The sequence below is a fragment of the Fukomys damarensis genome, unplaced genomic scaffold (assembly GCF_012274545.1).
Source record: "Fukomys damarensis isolate Sample0158 unplaced genomic scaffold, DMR_v1.0_HiC HiC_scaffold_15, whole genome shotgun sequence".
In the NCBI taxonomy this organism is placed as follows: domain Eukaryota; kingdom Metazoa; phylum Chordata; class Mammalia; order Rodentia; family Bathyergidae; genus Fukomys; species Fukomys damarensis.
In genome coordinates, this window is record NW_022900927.1 from 28659886 (window position 1) to 28675146 (window position 15261).

At 37.0% G+C, this 15261-nt stretch overlaps 1 pseudogene; it reads left to right on the forward strand.

Annotated features, from left to right (window-relative positions):
- Nucleotides 1-14307: 14307 nt before the first annotated feature.
- On the forward strand, nucleotides 14308-14737 carry LOC104876488 (annotated as a pseudogene).
- The last annotated feature ends 524 nt before the right edge of the window (nucleotides 14738-15261 follow it).

The window sequence follows — 15261 nt, forward strand, 5'->3', positions numbered from 1 at the left end:
ATATATGTCCTAGATTCAAGATGAACATTATCTAATTTTTCTGTTTAATTTGAGTCTGAAAATCTCAGCCTAGTTTACTTTACTGCTTAATTGGTGTAAACTGATCTATTTATTGTCTGCCTCTTCTCAGTTCTTCCTGTTGTCTGGGGTATAGATCTTAAGGTAAAAGTCCTGAGTTGAATCCTGGATCTCTTCTCTATCTGTCAAGAGTGGTCATAAGTGAAGGAATAGCAGCACAAAAAGAGACTGAAGGGTAAGCAGAGGCCAGTTGAGAAAGGGTAGGTACATGGTGGGAGACATAGGTCTAGTTTTAATCTTTGGCAAGTTGAAACCCAGTTTTTCCAGCACCATTTTTTTTATTATTATTTATTATTATTTTTTTGGGGGGGTTTTTTGAGACAGGGTCTCACTATGTAGTTGAGACTGACCTGGAGCTCACTATGTAGCCCAGGCTGGTCTTGAACTCCCAACAACCCTCCTGCCTCAGCATCCCAAGTGCTGAGATTACAGGCATGTGCCACCACACCAGAATAGCAGCAACATTTATGAAAGAGGCTATCTTTCCTCCAATGAGGCTGTTTGGCTACTTTGTGGAAGATGAGGTGGCTGAGTGTGTCTAGAATTGTTTCTGCATCTTCTAATCTGTCCCACTGGTCCTCAGATCTGTTTCTTTGGCAGTACCATGCTGGGTTTTTTTCCATTAAATTTATTCATACATTTAAGGTAAACAATACAGTTACATTCACCATTGGGATCTTGTACCTTTTCACGATGTATCTTGGTTCTTATTGTTCCCCTTTCCCCTGCCCTCCCTTCACCCCCTTCACCCTTCCCTATTTACAAAGACTTTGTTTCCATTTTTTCCTTTTCACATATTTCCTTTCCTCTACCCTTCCCACTTCCCCTTCTCCTTTAGACATTTTCTTCCTATACCATGCTGTTTTTATCACAGTAGCTTTGTAATGTAGTTTCAAGTTAGGGATTGTGATATCACCTACCTTGTCTTTATTTCCTAGAATTGCTTTTGCTATTACAGGGACATAGGAGGGGTAAGGGGAAAAGAAAGAAGGGAATGGAATTAATATGAGAAAAAGAAAAAATCTTTGTAGATAGGTGTGGAGGGGTTGAAGGGAGGGCAGGGGAATGGGGGACAAAAAGAATCAAGATGGATTATGTAAAGGTGCAAATTTCCAATGATGAATGTAACTGTTGTATACCTTAAATGTACCAATAAAATAAATTTTAAAAAAAGAAAGGGTGGGTGAATTTTTGAAAGGCTGTGAACAGTAGGCTGGTGTGATCTAGTATGAGTTCTAGACTCATCTGTCTAGTTCATGTAGGAAGAATGAATTGGAGGTGGTTTGGGCAAATACAGATAGAAGGGAAGAAGTGAAAAGTCTCTTTCCAAGTCCAGATAGAAATAAAGTAGCTTAGATTAGTGGCAATGGAAATAAAGACAAATGGATGGATTTAAGAAGAGTTTTATTTTTTTATTGGTACTTTCTAAGAATACAATACAGTTACATTTCTCATTGGAATCTTGTACCTTTACATGACAGATCTTGGTTCTTATCTTTTCCACATACCCCTGCTAAGAAGAATTTTAGAAATAAATTCAAGGGACTTTGTGGTGACTAGATCTAGAGAGTAAAGAAGAGATAACTATAAAGGAAGATTGTTTTGCAGCTGGTTGATGGTGGTGATGTTTACTGCGTCAGGGACACATTGGTGGTTGGGTCCTAAAGCAGGAGAGGGAGCAAATAGGAAGCAGGAAAAGACCTCAAATTCAGTGTAGAGGGTAAGAAAGACATCCAAGTGGCAATGTAGAGAAAGCATTACAGAGTTGCTAGGAGAGGCACTAATGATAGCTAAAAGAGACATAAAGAAATGACATTTTTGTAATCTTTAATGAGGAAAGGTGAAGTGCAAAAAATATACATAAAATACTATTTATCCATGCCTGCATTGTTCAAGTAAATTTACTCAGTTTTTCAGAGCCATTCTTATGTCAGATATTCTGTGATTTGAATAAAGTGATAAATTAAGTCACTACTATCACTGGAAATAATTCAGAATCATCATTACCACTTCAAGGTGGAAACACAAGATTATATTTGGTTTTATTTTACTTTTTTGGACATCTCATGTTTATTTTGGTTTTTCTATTATTTTGTAAGACTGTTTCTAAGTATTCTATTGGATAACTGTAGTTCCAAGTTTCCATAAGATATTTATATTTGTGTATTTAGAAATGTTGATTGGTATAGTATTTCTCTTTTATATATTCTTTCTTAACCTTTATTAGAAGCAAAAAGCCCCTTAAATATTACTCACTAGTTGAATAAACTTGTCTCAGGAGAATCTTTGTGTATGTGTGAAATAACAACTATGCAATTCCAACTATGCCACCGAAGTATTCTGCATGTAACAGTTTCATAAATGCAACTTGAAAATCTTCAAAAAAGCCTTCTCCAAAAATTTGAAGGGGATAGAGCTAATTTCTGGGAAAATATGCCTTCCTTAAAAATCCATTTAGTTTGAGATCAGGACCTATTATGTTTAAAGTAAAGAAAATAATTGTGACAGTAGAAATACAGTGTTCTTCTTGTTCCAAAATACATTAACATAAATTTTGGGACCCAAGTTACAATCTTATTTAATATACCTAAATTTTAAAATCCTCTCATTTAGAAACTTGCACATTCAAAAGCAGGAAGAAAAAGTTGAACTGCTTCAGACTAAACAAAAGAAATAAATCCATAATCCCATCTGCTGTGAGACAGAAAACTTTCAGTGTAATTGTGTTAAATCATTAACCATTGCTGAAAATGTTAATTTTCATCAATTTATATTAAAAATAACAATTAAGCAGGGAGAGATCTATCCTGTCCAGATGAATCCAAATGCTAAATAAACATTTATTCAATGCTCAGGTGTGTGAGACAGTGGGGCAGAGATTTGAGCTACAGTGAAGACTCATAACTTCATAATCCAGAGTATCCTCAGTATTGTTTTAGTAAACACAGTACTCCTAAAATGTGTTTACAGAGAATATGGCTGGGAGCCATCAACAATATCCACTCATTTCTTCATGGCTTTAGTAACGATGCTTACTCTTCCTGTTGGCACCATTTCTCTTCTTTTTAACATTACTGAGAAGTGAAGTGTCTTACTAATGAACAAATTTCCTTACACTCTTAGACAACCAGTGTTTAATAATTGTATCAGTTAGTATTCACCCAGGCATCAAAAATTGTGTTTTGTGCTTTATTAGAGAGAATTAGAGATTTCATACTTTTGGATAGAGCCGTTGAGAAGCCCACTGGTACAATCTCAGCCACTTCAGTGGGTTGTCCTTGAGCTTTCCAGATGCATCTGTCTGCTCATCATTGGCCTGCATCTGCCACTAGCTGGAGAGCAGTGAGTCTGTCCTTTCTGTTGGAATATCCCCAAGTGCCCCATGCTACTTCTCATGTCCCCATTCTTTCCCAGTTAACACCCTAAATTTTTTTTAACAAAAAAAGGCTTGAAAAAATTAATTGTGAGTGCAATCAACATTCTTTTTTATATTCAATTTTGGTTTTGAGTTTCAGAAAACCTTGCGGCTATAAGAAAATATTTTGAGCCATAGATGATCTTTGGTTCTCTATGCTTGACAATCTACATAGTTCCCATTTATAAGCATCAGTCTTATGTATCCAGTTAGCTCCAAAGTTCTTGTCAGACTTGCTACTAGAACATTTTCTTACAAGAGCTACATATTCTTTCAACATTTACTTTTCTATAGGCTCTCAATCCCAAGTAATGCAAAGTAAAGCTAACCAATTATTTTGCCTCTCCATATGGTGTATCAACAATGTCACATTTTTTTACTGTAAAGATCAGAGAACCAATCACAAATTTTTTCTTTCAGGTTCAGCTTTTCTGAAACTACTCTCAAAACTAAATGTTCTAGGAGACAGTGTGGGCTTATTAAAGCAAGAAGTCATTCTATCTTCTAAGCATGAAGGATTTTATTATAAGGAACTAAAGACTCACATACCACAGGAAAGGCAAAGGGTCAGAAAAAAACACTTGTGAGGGTCAGGGTCTCAACCTGAAACACTAAAGTGGATCCCAAGGGCCCACTCAGAAACTACTGTGAATCTTTCATCTGCTGATTTCCATGTGAGGTATCAGCAATCTATGGCCCACAGGCAAAATCTAATATGCACCTGATTTTAAATAGTGTGCAAGGTCAGAATGGATTTATACCTTTAAAGGTATCATATTTTAAATGTCTCTCTCAAAAATTCATGTATTGGAACTTTTAATTTGCAATGCAGTGGTGTTGAGAGGTGCTGGGACATTTAAGAAGTTATTAGGTAATTTAGAGGGATTAATACAGCACGGGTTATAAAGCAATGCCAGCCCTTATATTTTGTCTCTTCTATATATTCTATTGTTACTTCTGATTTTCCACTACTCTCTGGATCTCCAGGAACTTCAGAGATTATTTGATTAACCTCCTTTTTTGTAAATAAGAAAATAAAGCTTTATGAATCAGATGAGTTGAAGAAGGAACTCAATTTCATTACTTATAAGTAGTGTGGTCCCTTCCTTCCTTCCTTCCTTCCTTCCTTCCTTCCTTCCTTCCTTCCTTTCTTTCTTTCTTTTTCTTTCTTTCTTTCTTTCTTTCTTTCTTTCTTTCTTTCTCTTCTCACAGATCCTATTCAGAATGAAGAAAGAATTGATAAAATGCTTAAGATACATTACTGATGAAATCATGATAGGTGTAAAAGTAAAAATTTTTCATTTATTGAATAAATTCATTGAGAGTACGTAATACTTGTGTATATAGAAGAAAAAATTTTTACTCTATTGAAAATAACGACTTGGACTCACCAGCCCTGTAGAAAAATTTGTTTCAAAATAGATGCCATTTTGTTTTGGAAAATGCCTTGAAGGTCCTTCCATGGCTTAGACTGAAAAGGGAGGGACAGATTACTTTTCAAAATAATTGGATGCAAAGCTAACAAAATGTGAGGGAAGAATCAGAAAAAACTGGAGTAGAAGGTGAAAAAGAGGAATTGCAAGTATTTTTACAGATGTTGGCTGGGGCCAGTTTGTTATAAGCCTTTAAATAAAATACATGAGTTTTAGAGCTACTAATGGCAGGAGATCATAGATCTTTCTAGAAAACCACATGACCTCTCTATGAACCAAAGTTTTAAATTCCAATCACTTTCAATACTAAATGACACTTTGAGATTTTTAAACAGAATACGCAGCTCAATCGCCAACATCTGAGATTCTCAGAAGGTGTCTGCTAAACATCTGGGGCAATACTGTATTTGAAATGGTTAATTAAATATTAAAACAGAAAGTAGTTTATAGATTAGTTTCAGAGAAAATATATGAAAAAAAGAGAAACCAAAAAAATCATTACAAACAAGAGAAAATGGGGGGGTTATGCTTGACTACTTTGATGCTTTGTAATAAGCAGCTAAAGATTTTTGAGCTTATTGGTATTCCTCTGAATTAATAAATCCCCATGGTCTTATCCAACTGAAACTTTTATACAGTAGCAAGAAAATGTAAGACTCTCTTAGTTTTGGGAACCCAACAAAGGCTGAATTTTGCAAGTGTTGATGCCTTAATTTTGTTGAAGTTCTGAAGGGATAATTCAAGCCAAAGAACACAGAAAATAAAGACAGGGAAATGTTTGGAAAGGGTTTTCTTTTTTAACTTTCTTTTCGTGGCATTGAGAGATTCTGGTCCCTGCTTGATGTACCTGCAGCTCCTGCTAGGTTCAAGCCCTCAAGTTTCATGTATAAGAAGTAAATCTTTATTTTGGCTCCCAGAGGAAAATGAGTAGTAACAATTATTTCCCCTTCTTTTTAACCGTTTTTTCCTGGGATTTCCTATTCTATCTTTCTTAGTCACTTCATTCTAACCTGTGCTGTCACATATTTCCATGATCTTGGAACCATTTTCCATATTTCTGCTCAATTCTTCCTTTGCTTTTTTGTTAGTCTGTGGTACCAAGGGTGTATGAAATCATTGGTCAGAATTCTCTACTTCTATTAGTATTATTCATCACTTTCTCTTCCCTCAAGGTGGATCAAAGTTGGTCTTGGCCATGGAACTCATTTTAGTCCATGGGATGCCAGAAGATGTGATACAAACAGAGCCTTGAAGTATGTTATGGTAGGCTTGTGTTTTTTTGTTTTTCAACTACTCCTACCAGTTTCATGAAAAGTAAACACATCCCTGACCCTCTGGTTTGGGGAGATTTGGATGCAGCCTACACTTGGAGTGAAGCACAGACCAACCCATCTCAGGTCAGCATATGACCTGCAGGCATGTGCATAAGAATCCAGGATTGTTGTTTTAGGCTATTAATCTTATTTTTCTATTTGTGGGTGTGTTTTACAGAAAATTGTAGTAACTGCTGACTGCTATTTTAGGTAAGGTCAGAAAATGGAGAAAGCCACAAGAAAAGACAGGAAAGAACAAGCTGTCCACAGTATTATTTGTTCTATTCATTGCCATGTTGGTTTTATTGTCAACTAAAGCAGCAGCCCACTGGTGCTGATGACAAAGCACTTGACTTATTGTTCTTTGATGTTTTTTATTTTAAGCTAGAATTTTTGAATCTGAAAAGTGGAGAGAGTAGTGAGTGCTTACCAGGACTCATGTGAGCATGCAAATAATATTTAGTATCTGGGTTAATAAATTAGAAATGTATTGTTGCTATTGTTACGATTATTTACATCATCACTATCATCCCTAGAAGTTGTATCAGCAACCAAAGTAACATTAACCTTGAAAATATCTTTTACACCATCCTGCCTTTTACCCCTGCCAGAAGGCTAAGCAGCATCTTCCCATGGGGTTTTTAATGACATCTTTGAAGAAATAGTGTGATAAAAAGAAGATATCTGTTGAATAATTTCTTTAGAATGCAAGATTAGTTTTTCCTTATCTCAGTCATATTTTGTATTTCTGTTTACATTGCATCTAGGTTAAAAAAAAGGAAGATAGAAAAAGCATTGAAGTGGGTCTTTTTTATTTAATGGAGAGAGATCCATGGCCACAAATCAGCAAATGAAGGTCTGGAGGGAGGTAGACAAAATATGAGAACCAATTAATAAAGTCAGATTTGTATAATGAGGCAAAAATCTAGATGAATTCACAACTCTCTGGAGGAATTTCAGTAACAAGTTGTACCATGAATCTCAAAAAATATACTGAAAGTTCACCACTTTTCTTGACTCCCAAATATTAGTAACAGTGAAAATCCCTGGAAAATATGGAAATGGAGCTCCTATTTCTTGCTTTAGACACAGAGGAGGAATTGTTGAAAGAGCGTGAATTTTGCAGTGAGTCAGGGAAATGTTGGATTAGGAGCAATGGGAGGTGGCAATGGAAAGGAAGCATGTTGCTCAAGACTAGGGATGTTCCTAGAATAAATAAATATCCTTGGAAGAGGAAGTATGACTACCTACTGTTCTCTTACTCTTCTACCTCCCTTCCTATTAAAGAGTCTGACTTAGACTATAAAAACTTTTGCCGAGAACCTGAAATCTGTAAAACGGTAATCTCTTCCAACACTGTCTGCTAAGAAAATGAACTTGGTTTCCACAGTGCCAACTTAGAAGCTGTTTAAAATTATCTTTACTGTAATTGTATGAAAATCAGGACTCACAAAATACTTGAGAGGAAATTTGGCATGGAATTATCAGGAACAAGATTCTAGCTGACCTAACATCAAGGAGAAATGTACTCCTCTTCAGTAAACCTATGGTCAGCAGTAGTTTTGGGTTCAAATCTGTTAGGTATGTCCAGGAGATTGGTAAGTCCCCAGGCATCTATTTCTGAAAGAGCAAAGAATCTTTTGGGTTGAGTTTACTTCTTGGGACCTCTAGTTTGAGTGAGCAAGCTAGAAGCAGAAGTGAGGCGTGATTCTGAGCACTTTGGTTGTTGGTTCTTCTGCTTTCACTGCCTGATGCTTCTGGACTAAGTAGAATCCACTGAGGGTGGGATTGACATTGGGATTGTGATGGTGGTTGTGATACATCACCCTTGAAATCTGAAAGAACTATTTAACTAGAAATCCTGTGAGAATTTAAACACCAGAATTGATGTGCTTGTATGTCATACCACTCTCCCCTACCAGCTTTGGCATAGACTCTACTGTGGCCAAATGGGTGATAGGACCTGAAAGCTATAACAGCAACAGAAATATCTGGTGGGAGGTCACAGTGCCTGCAGGGCTGTGAGAAGCTTAAGTCACCAGGGATCTGGGACAGAGGGAAGAAATCAGAGCTTCTTCAGGTTGGCTATATACCCTATTCATTTTGTGGCAGGTGGAATACTTTGTGGAGTCCCATGTAGGAAGGCAGGAAAAACAGCAAGTAAAAATGTTATATTTTTTAGGGTCATGCACTTTTGATAGATTTTATCATTCAATAGTTATAATAACCTTGTGCATTGCACACTAATATTGTTCTCATTTAATAGATAAGATTTTTTGAGGTAGACACAATTCAAGTAACTATTCCAAGATCACTTAATAGAAATTGGAGATCCAGGTTTAAAACTAGCAATTTGATTCTAGAGTCCTCACTTTCAGTCATTCTTTCATGTATGTTCTAACACTTGTGAGAAATGGAGACACTGAGGCCATGTGATCATTAGGTTGGGTTCACAGTGTTGGTAATCTCCAATTTCATGTTGGTGCACTGCAGCAGAATTGGTAATATTCCCAGAAAAGTGTACACTTGTACTCCCAGTAACCACCACCCAGGGTATTAGCATGTCCTGTGGCTACTTCATTATTTTTAAAGGCATGTTCTTCAGGGACTAACTGCTACACTGAGGCATTGTTAACAGAACAAAAACATTTAACATTTTTAAACCGTGAAAGTCTTTGAAGAATGAGCACAACTTTCCTCACCCCCAATTTTTCCAGGTAGCAATATCTGTAATTTAGAGAGCAGAATGTGATTTTGTAAATTAATATAAGTAAGATTTGGGAGAAAAATAAATAAAACAAAGCAATTGTCCTATTTTCTCTAAGACACATTCTTGCTATGTAGTTCAGGTTGGATTGAATTAACTATGTAGCCCAAGCTGGCCTTGACTTGAAGGTGATCCTCCTGCCTCAGTCTCCTGACTGCTGGTATTATAGTGCTATTATGCCTTGCTTGTCCTGCTTTTGTACCTAAAAAGGACAAAGCAACAATATGCACATTAAGTGTTATCTTTTTCTGAAAAATTCAAAATATCATCATACTTAGATTATTCATCACATACTCTTCTGATATAAACATCTCTATTTACTTTTTCAGTCACTAAATGTTTTTAGTGTCCATGTTCTCTACTTTAAGAATCAGGGTGTTAGGTGCTACCAACATAAAAATGAAAAGGTACTGCACTGTCTGGTAGTTTAAATTCTCTTCTAATAGAATGAAGAGGTGAAAGGGCAGGTAAATAGGAACTGCTTTTTTTTCTTTTTTTGTACTGGGGATCAAACTCGGGCCCTTGCACTTGTGAGGTAGGTGGCAGAACTACTGAGCCAATTCCCCAGCCCAGGGAAGATAAATATGCTCTGAGCGAAGTTACTGATTTGCACAGAATATCATTGAATTATTTAAATTAATTTTAATAGGTGGAGACAAGAGAACCCGAGAAATGATAAAAGTCGTTGAGGGTGCATGAGATTTCTGAATGCTACGGGACACACAAGTTAGCCAAGCAAAGGACGGTCACGGGGTGGGAGGCAGCAGTCCACCTAAGATTGTTCTGGATACGATGGCTCTTTTGTGTTATCACATCAATTTTAGGATTGTTTTTCTAGTTGTGTGTAGAAACTCATTGGTATTTTATGGGGATTGCATTGAACATGTAGATGATTGTTTTGGCGATATGGCCATTGTAACAATGTTAATTCTGTCAATCCATGAATGTTGGCGTTCTATTGTCTTCTTCAAATTCTTCACTGTTCTCTAATTTTCATTGTAGAAATCTTTTTATTTCCTTGGTTATGAGTACAAATGACCAATAACTGTACTTAAAAATGTTCAATGTCTTTAGCCACCAGGGAACTACAAATCATTGAGATTTCACCTCACTTTAATCAGAATGGCTATCATGAAGAATATAAAAACCAATAAAGTCTGTCTAGCAAGGATGTAGGAAAAACAATTCCTTATGCACTGTTTGTGGGAATGTAAATTAGTACAGCCACAATGGAAATCAGTATATATGTTCTTCAAAACAAACAAACAAACAAACAAAAATAGAACCACATATGACCCACATAGCATTCTTAGGAATACACCTAAAGGAGTTAAATTCAGCTTACTATAGACCTCTCTGCATACCCATGTTTATTGTAACACAATTTACAATAGCCATATTATAGAATTAATTTACATGCCTGTCAACAGATGAATGGATAAAGAAAATCTTGTATATGTGTGTGTGCAGTGGAATAGTATTCATTCATAAGGAAAATGAAGCTGGATGTAGTTGCATACATCTGTAAAAGATTCAGTGACTTAGTGAGATCCTGTCTCTTAATAAAAGAAGGGATAGGCCCTGGACTCAATCTCCAGTATCCCAAAAGTAAAAGGAAGAAATATTAAAAGAAGAAGAAGGAGGAGAAAGTTATGTTATTTGTAGAAAGTAAATAGAGCTGGAGATCTTTATGATAATAGAAATAAACCAAACTCAAAGACATCATTATGTATTTTCCCTTGTAAGTGGAATCTTAAAAAAAAAATGAAATGAAAGTAGAAGGGAAACTATTAGAGAAAAAGAGGATCAGGGAAGAGGAGGGAAGTTAAGAGAGGCTTAAAGGGGAAGTGGAAATACTCAGAGTATTTAATAGGCACATAAGAAAAAGCCACAAGGAACCAGTTGTGCTGTGTAAATAATATGTTTAATAAAAAGAAAGGATTATAATAGAAGATGGTAATTTTTGGTTTTAATGTGCATTTCTTTATTGGTACAATTTAGATGTACATAGTGATCATCACATTAATTGAATGGAATTTGTACCTGTACATAATATATCTTGATTCTTATTTTTTCCCGTTTCTCTCCCCTCCCTTCAACCCCTCTTCTTTTTTACAAGAGCTATGTTTTTATTTTGTCTTTTTCTCATTTTTTCTTTTGCTTTCCTTCCTTTCTCTCTCTTTCCTCCCTTGTGACCCTTCCCATTTGAACCTTTTCTTCTTATTTCATAATATCTATTATACATTTTAATCCTTATTTATACTTTCAGTTCTGCACACCATAGAAACAGTGCAATATTTACATGTGTGCCTGATTTATTTCACCCCAGAATATGGTCTCTAGATGCATCCGTTTAGCTATAAATGTCTCAAATTTATATCTTTTTATGGCTGAGTAGCACTCTATTCTATAAATAAAACCACACAGAGGATGGTAATTTTTTAAAAATTGTCCTTCTTTAGCAACATGTAAATTTGGGATCTTTCCATAAGTTTCTAATAAAAAAACTGATTCTGTACTATAAACCAGAAGCAGAGATCTGCTGCAGCTGACAAGGGAGCTACTGAAGGGATCCAGTCATCTGATGTGATAGATTTGCACTTTAAACAATGACTTCTTCAGTGCTGTGGAGAATGAATTTTGGAGAGATAAAAGAGCCAAAGCAGGAAGACCATTTCTGAGGTTAATACTCTAATCGGTGAGAGAGGGTGAAGGATTGATCTTGACCTGGGGCAACAGAGATTATGGGAAAGAGAAGAGAGTTTTTAAAATGTATTTAAAAGATGAAGTCAGTGGGAATTGGTGATGGATACAGCAATAAGGGAGAGCACTGTATATCATCATTCTCTTTCACACCACATCACAGTGGAAGCGGGAATTTCTTCACATTCATCCACTGAGTTTACTTGAGGCAAACATAGTTATTTCCTCCCATTTGTTTCTGCCCAGTACAACTGGAAAAAGATGATGAACAGCAGCACAGTTATCTTCCTGTAAGATTAGTTGCCTTCAAGGTTAAACTGTTTTGGAAAAAGTCTTCCAGGTACCAATTTTAAGTTTGGTGTGAATAGAAGCTCTTTGATTGAGAGGGGCCTGGTAAGAAACAAAGGGGTGTGTGGTAGGAACTGAAAGGTTACATAATACAAAGGACATCATAAAAGCCTGGCAAAGAACCAACACTGATGGAATTCATGTGCCTGGTGCTCTCCCTGATTCTTTACATGATCAGTGTAGACTCTAATAAGTTCTTCCCCCTCACCTCTTGTACATTTCTAACTTCCTAATTCATAATTTGGCCAAGGGAAAAGTTCAAACAGGTCTTGTTCGCAAGAGCAATAATAAGCCTTTTGTTATCTTAGGGAAAACTGATTTAACTGTATATTTGATTAGAACAATGTGCAAAATCACATTATTTTTACTACTGAATCACAAACCACACCCTAAGGGGTAGTTGAAAGAAAAAGAAAATTCTTGTATATATACATGGTGAATTAATTGAGAAACTAGTTTCAATTCCAGATTTTGTGCAAATAAACTATACTCACAAAAGAAATAACATTACAAATTAAAATGCTGAAGACTTAGAATTATGAGCTGACAAAATATGAAGCAGAGTCCTCAGAGGACTGCTGGGAAAAGACTTGCAATACAAAACAATAAAAGGCTGTGTCCCCCCAGGATTGAGTTTACTTGATGCTAGGAGAAAAGCACATTTGAAATGTGGAAAATTCTCAGAAGTGAGCTTGAATTTTGGAAGGCTGCATCACGTGCTATCCCAGCAGGAAATTAGCTTTAATAGGAACACAGCATGAATAAGAGGTTGAGAGGTGGGTACTGAAGATGAAGCTGCTGAAATGACCTCATTCTTAAGTGAATGGGATTCCTTGTGATTCAAACATCAGTAGTTAAACTGAAATATTTAAAAAAAATCATGCCTCATGGCTCACATTTAAGAAGCAGGAGGCAGAATCATGTTCTTCTCCCTGAAATGACTCTCTTCTGTCACTTTAAAGTGCTTAATACTACCGTTATACTGTAATGGGAGATAAGTGACTTTGGGTTACGTTCACTTTCATAAACAGTGAATTTAAAGGGGATTAATTGATAACATTTCATGACACGCCAAATTCATCAGGGACATACTGAGCACCTATCTTCAGTGAAAGATTCCTCGCTATAGGTGAGATGGATTTTTTTTATTGCTTCTGCAACATCAATTTCCTTTTCCTACCATTCTCATAGAATGCAGATGTCTCTTTGAGAAACTATTATTCTCTGATCGTATAGTGTCGGGGCCCAGTCATGGCCCACTGGAGTTTGACATTTGGAAAATAACTTCTTCCTGTATAATTAAGGCATCAACATTTGCTACTTTTCAAGGAAACTGTTTGTTAAGCTTGTTTTGACTCTTTCACCCTGTCATAACAGGAAACTCGTTAGCCGAAGATCTGATATTATCTGTAAGAGTCAGGAAATCACCCTGACATAACAGGAAGCTCATTAGCCAAAGATCTGATGTTATCTGTAAGAGTCAGGAAATCCAGTCTTTGAAAAACAATTACTTGGTGTTTTTTGTTGTTGTGTGCCCTTAAAAGCTTCCTGTTGATGCGAGCCTATAAAAGGAGCTGTTTCTGTGAAATAAAGCAGGCTTCTCTTCGTCTCCACTCAGGCTTGAGTATTCTTTCCTTTCTCAATCCTCACTCCCCGACTCAGGCATGTTCGTGTTGTGACGGCTGGACCACCACAGTATAGCAGCTCTGGTGTTTTAATGTAATTGACATCCCCTTCCAGCTGCTTATCCCTTGCAAGATTATCTCATATTCCATGATGCAAGGATTATTCGAGGAACCCTGAGTGTAAACCCACGTGTATGGTATTACCCTGACTGCAGGAGTGGTCTCATCTGTGAGACTAGGGATGCTTGTCTAGAGCTATGGCCATAGCTACCTGCATGAAGACCAAACCAATATGAGGAAGAGTACTGCAGGATCAAAACAGATCCACTGCCAGGCTTCCCTGTGGACTTTCCAATTACACAGTGGAATAAATCCCCTTTATTGTTTCCTAGTTTGTTTGTGTGGTTACTTGATGATACTGGAGGATCTAAAGATTGTTTCTATGTCTCTACAGTAATAGCAGAACTATTAACCTTGATTCTCCATTCTTAAATTTAATTGTGTACTAACTTTCCTTCCTTGCTCCATTCTGGTAGTCATTATTAACAAGAAAAAGATTTTAAAAATATGGAGCTATTGTACTGTGTTCAATCTGAGCTGTGCCCGCTTGGGCCCCACACACCGCATGGGCAAGTGTCGCGGCCTTCGTACTGCCCGGAAGCTCTGCAGTCACTGGCGGGACCGGAAGTGGCACGATAAGCAGTACAAGAAGGCCCACCTGGGCACAGCCCTGAAGGAACCCTTTTGGAGGTGCTTCCCTCGCAAAGGGAATCGTGCTGGAGAAAGTGGGGGTTGAAGTCAAACAGCCAAATTCCGCCATCAGGAAGTGCATCAGAGTCCAGCTGGTCAAGAATGGAAAGAAACTCACGGCTTTTGTCCCTAATGATGGGTGCTTGAACTTCATTGAGGAAAATGATGACGTTCTGGTTGCTGGATTTGGTTGAAAAGGTCATGCCATTGGTGACATTCCTGGAGTCTGCTTTAAAGTGGTTAAAGTAGCCAGTGTCTCTCTTCTGGCTCTCTACAAAGGCAAGAAGGAAAGACCAAGATCATAAATTTTGAAGATGAAAAGACATTAGTAAGAAATTTTCGTATTCAAAAAAAAAAAAAAATCTGATATTCAGCCTTAGGATGTACATAGGGGAAAACAAGATGGCACCCATTGCCTTAGAGCAAGACCTCATATTATGTACATGTAGTAAAAGGCTTATGTTTGAGTTTAAAACTTGTCTACCCATGTGATTCTGACTAGTATAAAGATGTTTGAGAAAACTGTGGAATTCCAGCAGGTACTCATGTGCTAAGGGGAAATTGAGGATTTCCCAGGGGAGATCTTGTTCTCCAGGAGTCCAAGAGATGTGCTTAATATCAACAAAACCTTGATTTTTAGAGTCAAAAACGATTCTGAACATAGCCCCACGTGAACTTACATTTGGTTCCTGAGGTGGGAAGCAGACAACTATAAGAATGAAAAATGGAGAGAGTGGGGGGAAAAGAGTGGGGGACGGAGGGAGAAGAGGAGAGGAGAGGAGGGAGAGGGAGAGGAGAAAGCAAAATACATGGCTTGGTGTAGCAGACG